The sequence below is a fragment of the Anopheles gambiae genome, unplaced genomic scaffold, assembly GCF_943734735.2.
Source record: "Anopheles gambiae unplaced genomic scaffold, idAnoGambNW_F1_1 scaffold_38, whole genome shotgun sequence".
Classification (NCBI taxonomy): Eukaryota; Metazoa; Arthropoda; class Insecta; order Diptera; family Culicidae; genus Anopheles; species Anopheles gambiae.
In genome coordinates this window covers 99,054-110,088 of record NW_026902725.1, presented here as the reverse complement: position 1 = coordinate 110,088, position 11,035 = coordinate 99,054, and the positions used below count along the sequence as shown (strand labels likewise).

General features: G+C 40.2%; 1 long non-coding RNA gene across 1 annotated transcript; it reads left to right on the top strand.

The window, feature by feature from the left end:
• Positions 1 to 9,883: 9,883 nt before the first annotated feature.
• LOC133395027 (uncharacterized) lies at positions 9,884 to 10,573 on the top strand. The gene is made up of 2 exons (XR_009767138.1): positions 9,884 to 10,236; positions 10,411 to 10,573. It is a non-coding gene; the product is annotated as an uncharacterized LOC133395027 (long non-coding RNA).
• The last annotated feature ends 462 nt before the right edge of the window (positions 10,574 to 11,035 follow it).

Here is an 11,035-nt window from a genome sequence, read left to right as displayed (position 1 = left end):
GCATTGGTAGTATCTAAAATCTCTCCAATTCTTACCGCCACAAATTGTTTGTACTTTTGTGGATCGGCATTGATCCATCCTAGGACGGTTTTGGAATCTGACCAATAATAGTCCCTATCAGTGGTAATTCTTAATTCCTCTTTAACAGTCTCGGCGAGTCTGACTCCGAGTACTGCTGCTTGAAGTTCCAGCTTAGGAATTGAGAGTGGTTTTATTGGTGCCACTCTCGTTTTTGCCGCCACTATGTTTACGTCAATCCCCTTTTCTGTTAATGTTCTTAAGTACACTACTGCTGCGAACGCTTTCTCCGAAGCGTCAACGAAAGTGTGTAACTCAGTTACTTCGATATTGCTAGCCACCGAGTAGCATCTAGGTATTTGTATGTGTTCTAGTTCCTTTATTCTTTCCTTCCATCTTTGCCATTGTTCCATTATGCGTTCTGGTACTGGGCTATCCCAATCCAGTTCTGTTTTCCAAATTTCTTGGATGATGACCTTCGCTTGCGTAGTATAGTTTGCCGCTAGCCCCAATGGATCATATATTTTCATCAAGTAGGCTAGCATTTCTCTTTTTGAAATTATGGAACACGGGGTATGCTTAAGCTTATACCTTAACACATCGTTTGTTTTGTCCCAGTATTGCCCCAAAATTTTCTCAAAATTCATATCTTTATTAGAGATGTGCAGCAGCTCTTGTTGTGAGGATCTATCATCTGGGATGCTTCTTATTACCTCCTGACAGTTAGAAACGAAATTTCTCATAAAGAAATGCGCTCTATCATGTATGAGGCAAACCTCGTTAATAGTCTTGATTGCATCATTGATAGTCCGAAAACTATCAAGATAATCATCAACATAGTGGTTTTTTACTATTGCTTCCACTGCAGTGGGGTATTTGTCTTTATATTTTAAGGCGTTTTCATTTTTAACGAACTGGGCACAAGCAGGAGAGCATGTGGCACCGAAGGTCATGACGTTCATAACGTATACTTGGGGTTCGTTGCGTGGATTATCCCTGAATAAAAATCGTTGAGCCACTTGATCTTCTTTGCGGATCCGTATCTGATGGAACATCTCCTTGATGTCCCCTGAACAGGCGATAGGGTATTCGCGAAAGCGGATTAATACTCCAAAAATTGACGTAGTGGCGTCTGGTCCGGACAAGAGAGTAGAGTTAAGTGAAATCCCTTCGTTCTTTGCAGCTGCATCGAAAACCAGTCTTGGTTTTGGAGTTGGCTTATTTGGATTGATGACCATAAAATGGGGAATGTAATTGATCTTTGGATCTCTATTCAGCAATTCAAATGGTGTTAGTTTACGAGCGTAACCTTTCTGAACATAATCAGTAATTTGATTTTTATACCAGGTTTTCATCTCGTCATTACCTTTCATTTTCCGTTCTTGACTTTCGAGCCTTCTTAGCGCCTGTGCGTAGCTGCTTGGTAAGGATACATTGGGATCTTTCCAAAGTAGGCCAATCTCATACTGATTATTTGTATATTTCAGTGTGTCATTCATTACACTTAGGGCTCTTTCATGGTCCTTTGATTTTGGGGTGAATTTGGTTTCCCTTACGCCAAATTCTTCTGTTGAAAAAAACCTTTTCATCAGGTCCCTCATTGACTTTTCTTCCTCCTCTTTCTTATCCTGTATTGTGAAAAGATGTTGATTTTCTTTTGCATCACCATCTCTGCACTTTCCAAATACGACCCAACCAATGCGTGTTTTGTGTGCCACTGGTTCATTGGGCGCTCCTGATTTGGACTCCACAGCTTGCGTGTAATAAGCATGTGGAAGTCCTAACAGAATGGTGGGTTTAGCATTTTTGTAGCTTGAAATATTTACCGTCCTTAAGTGGGAAAATTTTCTCTTCAACACGTTTGCATTGATGCTTTGAGTGGGTAGGTCCAGTTCTTTTACTGTCCTAATGTCCTTGACATAAAGCAGCCTGCCGTTTGGACCTCTGAGTTTCAGAGATACCGACGTGCTTGTATCCTCTACCTGGTTGCATCCATTTGTCCACGAGAGTGTTAGCGGCTTCCTTGGGCCATGCAGATTTAGTTTCTGTCTTAGGCTTTCTGTCATGAGGCTCGTTGAGGATCCTGGGTCTATCAATGCAAATGTTTCGATGGAGTTGTTTTCGTTATAGACAGTTATTGGCAGAACTTGAAATAGGTATTGTTCCGAGTTTTGATGAAAATTTAAATGTGCTTTTGACGCCGCGCCCATTGAGTTAAATTTTTCTTCATGCAATATGGTGTTGTGTCGTCGTCCACAACCATCCACTGTACACTGCGGCCTTGAGCGACAGTTAATGGCCGCATGGTTAGAGAATTTGCAGCAGTTAGTGCAAACGTTTTTCTCCTTCAGCATTTTCCATCTTTCGTTTACTGAGGCATTCTTTAGCTTGTAACAAGATATGGTTTCATGAGGACGGCTGCAAATTAGACAGCCTTTATTTGAAATTTGATGGCTGGCTGAATAGTGAGTATTCAGCCTCGCCGGTCTGTCTCTTTGACCACCTTCCATAGCAAGAAGTGTGATCGCCACGTCTTCTGTTGGTTTCAACCATTTGCTGAAATCTTTCAAGGTTTTGATTTTGTCACCTTCCTCGTGAAGTGAATCTCTGAGCCACCTGGTTTTAAGGTCCGGAGAGAGTTTTGCGACCAGATCTGTAAGGAGCCTTTGGTCCATCAAGTACTCCTTTTGGTTCAACATGGTCATATTTTCCACCATGTTATTCAGTGCGTTACAGAACTCAATAATCGACGATGGATTTTCCAAAGATGCCCGTTTAACCACCATAAGGTCTTTTAGTAAGGCGTTAAAAATGCTAACTGGGTTGCCATATAACCTCCCCAATCTTTCCAAGATTGCATCCACGTTACTTGGGTTCAACATCAACCCGCTAACGGATCGCAATGCATCTCCCTTAAGGTGAATTTGGAGCCGTGTAAGGTTTTCCAAATTCGAAAATTTTTCTGTTCGAGTGGTTTCTTCGAACAGTAGTTTAAAACGAGGCCATGTTCTATAATTGCCATAGAAATCCGGAAGTTTTAAAACTGTCTTCTTGTGTGGAGCAAAACCCAAGTTTGCCATTTTATTTACGTTTGTTGTAAGTGTCTGTAGGTCGTCTTGTAGGTGAGTTGTGTCGGATTGGTTATGTATTTCTTCATTTCTTAATATGTCTTCTAGTCTTTCGATTTCCTTCTCACACCTTTCGTTTTCTTCTCTAGTTCTTTTTTCCGCTTCAGTTTTTTCTTTTAGTAGCCTCTCTGTTTGCATTAAGGCCTCCCTATTTCCCTTGCGTTCCTCAGCTATTGTGTAGCATTTTGGACACACATATTTTTTAACAGGACCTTCTAGCTTCAGACATTTGAGATGTAACCATCTGTCACACTCAATACAATTAACTTGTGTGTCCCACTCATCGGGGTTCTTGCATAGCTTGCAATTGCCTTTCGGGTTGCTTTTAAATATGATATCCATACTACTCACTTTGCGTAACCGGTGGATAAAGTAACTGGGCTGTCGCTGCCGATCTGGATGGGTGTCGTCGTGCCGTTGCTGCTCTTACAACGCCCCTGCTTGTCCTCCTCGAGGTCGTCTTCAGGTGATCCCCCGCGGTGTCGTCAGTACCCCTGTCTTCTGGTCGCCTTCAGATCCGCTGCTTGGGTAGTATTGCCGCCACGCTTTTTCGTTGGATAATCGGGTCTTCCGGGGCGATGACCATTGGCTACCGAACACCGTATCAACACACGTCAATAAGCTGGACACGTACTACTCCACTAGTTCGCACTCTTATCAACACCTTTATGTTTGTGGTTTACCGGAAATGCTAAAGCCGGATACGGTTTAGCTCGAAGATTTCTTTTTTGTATGCACGTCCCGTATTGTTACACTCCCCAACTGTTGATCTTTTCTTGATCCGCACATTTACTTGTGTTGTTGTAATTGGAGTACACTGCCGGTGCTTTACGGGAACGTCCGTAAACCGCGGTCGTTAGCGTCTTGTGGGTTTTATTACGTTCTCACTGCGAATGTGTGCCACACGCGTAATTGTTTACACTGCACTTTGTTACTAGTACGCTACGTAATGATTTTCGATCAGATGTTCTCAGGTCGTCCGTTTTAAACGCCCTTTCTGAGGTTGCGTTTCACTGCACACACACACCCTTTTTGCTTTGTTTACAAACCTGTGGTACGACCGAAACGATATAGCGAACGTCGTTTTTTTTTTTTTCACTGCACACACACACCCTTTTTGTTTTGTTTACAAACCTGTGGTACGACCGAAACGATATAGCGAACGTCGTTTTTTTTTTTTTTTTTTTTGCCACCGGTGTCTTTATTCAATCACAATATATCGGTGATCGTACGGCGCCTTACTGAATTCTGTCTCTGTACCTTGGACTTCTTAAGCACTGTTTCAGGCGTTTTTTTGCACTCGTTTGATTTGTTGCACTTTACGTTTTTGGATACTATTATACATTCGCGATGTTTTCCGCTTTTACGAACCTTCCTCCGTTGGAGCGCTGGTTGTTTTTCTCTATCGGTCAGGAATACGTTCGTCAAGATCGGAAGCTAACCTCCGACTTGTATGTTCCTGCCGACTCTGGGTTTCAAGATCGGAAGTTAACCTCCGACTTGTACGTTGCGAGGTCTCTACTAGTCCTCTCTGGAGCCACCATATATTTTCCGCACCGAGTCTGAACTCGTTGGGAAGCGCCAAGACAGGAGGATTTTACCGTCCGACTTGGCTTGGAACAGACAAACAACTTAGTCTTTGAGTTCTTGTGCTTGAAAGTCGATTTATTCATGCTTATTCCTGACTTATATACTAATTTTCTGCTGATCGATCGCGATCAGCAGTTTTTATTTGGTCGATATTGTTTACATTAGATTTGCTTACAATTGTTTTCGTTCGGTCGGTCAGTTCCCAGGCCGTGATGACCTAATTATGCGGCGCTGTCATCAACAACGATAATAGATGGCAAAAAAACTCAACATCAAATTTCAAGGCCATTCAAATAGTGCAATATGGCTTCATTAGGATGAAACATGGCCGTAACAACGATAATAGATGGCAACAAAATTCAACATCAAATTTCAAGGCCATTCAAATAGTGCAAGATGGCTTCATTTGGATGAAACATGGCCGTAACAACGATAATAGATGGCAACAAAACTCAACATCAAATTTCAAGGCCATTCAAATAGTGCATTATGGCTTCATTTGGATAAAACATGGCCGTAACAACGATAATAGATGGCAAAAAAATTCAACATTAAATTTTAAGTACATGCAAATAGTGCAATATGGCTTCATTTGGATGAAACATGGCCGTAACAACGATAATAGATGGCAACAAAACTCAACATCAAATTTGAAGGCCATTCAAATAGTGCAAGATGGCTTCATTTGGATGAAACATGGCCGTAACAACGATAATAGATGGCAACAAAATTCAACATCAAATTTCAAGGCCATTCAAATAGTGCATTATGGCTTCATTTGGATGAAACATGGCCGTAACAACGATAATAGATGGCAAAAAAACTCAACATCAAATTTTAAGTACATGCAAATAGTGCAAGATGGCTTCATTTGGATGAAACATGGCCGTAACAACGATAATAGATGGCGAAAAAACTCAACATCAAATTTCAAGGCCATTCAAATAGTGCAATATGGCTTCATTTGGATGAAACACGGCCGTAACAACGATAATAGATGGCAAAAACACTCAACATCAAATTTTAAGTACATGCAAATAGTGCAATATGGCTTCATTTGGATGAAACATGGCCGTAACAACGATAATAGATGGCAACAAAATTCAACATCAAATTTCAAGGTCATTGAATTAGTGCAAGATGGCTTCATTTGGATGAAACATGGCCGTAACAACGATAATAGATGGCAACAAAACTCAACATCAAATTTTAAGTACATGCAAATAGTGCAATATGGCTTCATTTGGATGAAACATGGCCGTAACAACGATAATAGATGGCAACAAAATTCAACATCAAATTTCAAGGCCAATATATTAGTGCAAGATGGCTTCATTTGGATGAAACACGGCCGTAACAATGATAATAGATGGCAACAAAACTCAACATCAAATTTCAAGGCCATTCAAATAGTGCAAGATGGCTTCATTTGGATGAAACATGGCCGTAACAACGATAATAGATGGCAACAAAACTCAACATCAAATTTTAAGTACATGCAAATAGTGCAAGATGGCTTCATTTGGATGAAACATGGCCGTAACAACGATAATAGATGGCAACAAAATTCAACATCAAATTTCAAGGCCATTCAAATAGTGCATTATGGCTTCATTTGGATGAAACATGGCCGTAACAACGATAATAGATGGCAAAAAAACTCAACATCAAATTTTAAGTACATGCAAATAGTGCAAGATGGCTTCATTTGGATGAAACATGGCCGTAACAACGATAATAGATGGCGAAAAAACTCAACATCAAATTTCAAGGCCATTCAAATAGTGCAATATGGCTTCATTTGGATGAAACACGGCCGTAACAACGATAATAGATGGCAACAAAACTCAACATCAAATTTCAAGGCCATTCAAATAGTGCAAGATGGCTTCATTTGGATGAAACATGGCCGTAACAACGATAATTTTTTCTTTTTTCTTTTGCACAACAACCACTGTCGGTCAAGGGCCTGCCAAGTACCCACTAGTGAAGTGAGCTTGGCTTTCAGTGACTTATTGTTACCATAGCAGGATAGTCAGTCCTACATATCGGAGCACGGTCTATTTGGGGCTTGAACCCATGACGGGCATGTTGTTAAGTACGTTAACAACGATAATAGATGGCAACAAAATTCAACATCGAATTTCAAGGCCATTCAAATAGTGCAAGATGGCTTCATTTGGATGAAACATGGCCGTAACAACGATAATAGATGGCAACAAAACTCAACATCAAATTTTAAGTACATGCAAATAGTGCAAGATGGCTTCATTTGGATGAAACATGGCCGTAACAACGATAATAGATGGCAACAAAATTCAACATCAAATTTCAAGGCCATTCAAATAGTGCAAGATGGCTTCATTTGGATGAAACATGGCCGTAACAACGATAATAGATGGCAACAAAACTCAACATCAAATTTCAAGGCCATTCAAATAGTGCAAGATGGCTTCATTTGGATGAAACATGGCCGTAACAACGATAATAGATGGCAACAAAATTCAACATCAAATTTCAAGGCCATTCAAATAGTGCAAGATGGCTTCATTTGGATGAAACATGGCCGTAACAACGATAATAGATGGCAACAAAATTCAACATCAAATTTCAAGGCCAATGAATTAGTGCAAGATGCCTTTATTTGGATGAAACATTGCCGTAACAACGATAATAGATGGCAACAAAATTCAACATCAAATTTGAAGTACATGCAAATAGTGCAAGATGGCTTCATTTGGATGAAACATGGCCGTAACAACGATAATAGATGGCAAAAAAACTCAACATCAAATTTCAAGGCCATTCAAATAGTGCAATATGGCTTCATTTGGATGAAACATGGCCGTAACAACGATAATAGATGGCAACAAAATTCAACATCAAATTTCAAGGCCATTCAAATAGTGCAAGATGGCTTCATTTGGATGAAACACGGCCGTAACAACGATAATAGATGGCAACAAAACTCAACATCAAATTTCAAGGCCATTCAAATAGTGCAATATGGCTTCATTTGGATGAAACATGGCCGTAACAACGATAATAGATGGCAAAAAAAACTAAACATCAAATTTCAAGGCCATTCAAATAGTGCAATATGGCTTCATTTGGATGAAACATGGCCGTAACAACGATAATAGATGGCAACAAAACTCAACATCAAATTTCAAGGCCATTGAATTAGTGCAAGATGGCTTCATTTGGATGAAACATGGCCGTAACAACGATAATAGATGGCAACAAAATTCAACATCAAATTTCAAGGCCATTCAAATAGTGCAAGATGGCTTCATTTGGATGAAACATGGCCGTAACAACGATAATAGATGGCAACAAAATTCAACATCAAATTTCAAGGCCATTCAAATAGTGCAATATGACTTCATTTGGATGAAACATGGCCGTAACAACGATAATAGATGGCAACAAAATTCAACATTAAATTTTAAGTACATGCAAATAGTGCAATATGGCTTCATTTGGATGAAACATGGCCGTAACAACGATAATAGATGGCAACAAAATTCAACATCAAATTTCAAGGCCATTCAAATAGTGCATTATGGCTTCATTTGGATGAAACATGGCCGTAACAACGATAATAGATGGCAAAAAAACTCAACATCAAATTTCAAGGCCATTGAATTAGTGCAAGATGGCTTCATTTGGATGAAACATGGCCGTAACAACGATAATAGATGGCAACAAAATTCAACATCAAATTTCAAGGCCATTCAAATAGTGCAAGATGGCTTCATTTGGATGAAACATGGCCGTAACAAGGATAATAGATGGCAACAAAATTCAACATCAAATTTCAAGGCCAATGAATTAGTGCAAGATGCCTTTATTTGGATGAAACATGGCCGTAACAACGATAATAGATGGCAACAAAATTCAACATCAAATTTCAAGGCCATTCAAATAGTGCAAGATGGCTTCATTTGGATGAAACATGGCCGTAACAACGATAATAGATGGCAACAAAATTCAACATCAAATTTCAAGGCCAATGAATTAGTGCAAGATTCCTTTATTTGGATGTAACATGGCCGTAACAACGATAATAGATGGCAAAAAAACTCAACATCAAATTTCAAGGCCATTCAAATAGTGCAATATGGCTTCATTTTGATGAAACATGGCCGTAACAACAATAATAGATGGCAACAAAATTCAACATCAAATTTCAAGGCCATTCAAATAGTGCAGGATGGCTTCATTTGGATGAAACACGGCCGTAACAACGATAATAGATGGCAACAAAACTCAACATCAAATTTCAAGGCCATTCAAATAGTGCAAGATGGCTTCATTTGGATGAAACACGGCCGTAACAACGATAATAGATGGCAACAAAACTCAACATCAAATTTCAAGGCCATTCAAATAGTGCAAAATGGCTTCATTTGGATGAAACATGGCCGTAACAACGATAATAGATGGCAACAAAACTCAACATCAAATTTCAAGGCCATTGAATTAGTGCAAGATGGCTTCATTTGGATGAAACACGGCGGTAACAACGATAATAGATGGCAACAAAACTCAACATCAAATTTCAAGGCCATTCAAATAGTGCAATATGGCTTCATTTGGATGAAACATGGCCGTAACAACGATAATAGATGGCAACAAAACTCAACATCAAATTTCAAGGCCATTCAAATAGTGCAAAATGGCTTCATTTGGATGAAACATGGCCGTAACAACGATAATAGATGGCAACAAAATTCAACAACAAATTTCAAGGCCATTCAAATAGTGCAAGATGGCTTCATTTGGATGAAACATGGCCGTAACAACGATAATAGATGGCAAAAAAAAACTAAACATCAAATTTCAAGGCCATTCAAATAGTGCAAGATGGCTTCATTTGGATGAAACATGGCCGTAACAACGATAATAGATGGCAAAAAAACTCAACATCAAATTTCAAGGCCAATGAATTAGTGCAAGATGGCTTCATTTGGATGAAACATGGCCGTAACAACGATAATAGATGGCAACAAAATTCAACATCAAATTTCAAGGCCATTCAAATAGTGCAAGATGGCTTCATTTGGATGAAACATGGCCGTAACAACGATAATAGATGGCAAAAACACTCAACATCAAATTTGAAGTACATGCAAATAGTGCCCTACTAGCAATGAGAATGTAAAAGTGTGCGTCTTTCAGGCGAGGGGCATGTAGAAGCAGGGGGAGATGGTTGGAAATACGCGGAATTACGCGGCGGCGAGAGCGTGTTTTGCTTTCTACACAGTTTTCGCACTCACACAATCACACATGTGTGAATGTGTGCGTTCACTTTCAGCCAGCGCGCTCAGTTTGGTTTTCTCGCAGCGGCTTGCTGGTGTCGGTGTCTCGCTCGCACTAGTGCAGCGAGTGTTCCTCGTGCGTTCCCTTTCTTGCTACCACACAAAATCGTCAGTACAGTTCAAGCCTTCGCAGTGTGAGGCCGCGCGCGTTTTAGCCTAAGTCCCGGGCGCTCGATGTAATTTGAAGTGAAGTGTTGAAGTGTTGTTTATTTCAATTCACATTATTACGACCTCGGCCGTATTTTCTATTGATAAAGTGTTGTGCGCATTGAAATAAAGCAGCGTTAATCTTTCATAATTCAACATGAATATGTAAATTATGTTGCTTTATTTCAATGCTTTTTTTACAGTATTCAACATGAACAACATACAGGCAGTAAAGCGGGTGCTTGAAGTGACGATTTTTTTAAATTATTTATAATAAAAAATATGTGTGGTTTTGTGGCAAGATTGTGGTTAGCGATGTGTGGAACTGTGCCTTAAGTTTCAATAAAGTGTTAAAATATCAAACGAGTTTGATGTAATTAAATTTATTTCGATGCATGCGATTTTATTACGCAGCAAATCAAAGTGAACGAAAGCGCACAGCGCACAACGCGCAACGAAAGAAACGAGGGGGAGGGGGTGTTCAGCGCAGCGCGCAAGTGCGGCAACAGCGCAGCGCAAACCGAAAGAAACGCGAGAGAGCAAGAACAGCTGATCCGCGCATCCAGCGCAGCGCGAGAGGAAAAAAACGGGAGGGAGGGGGTATCAGCTGATCAGCTGTTTTGTATCGCGAGAGCGCCCCGTGTAATTTGAAGGGATGCGAGAGAGCGCTGCGCGCGCTCACTCTCAATTCGGAAAAAAATCGCTTCCGCTCGACTATGGCGGCCAATACAAAATCGACCGAACCCCTTCCCCCTGTTTCTACATGCCCCTCACCTGTAAATTTCGCTCTCTTTGTCTGTCGGGTGCAATATGGCTTCATTTGGATGA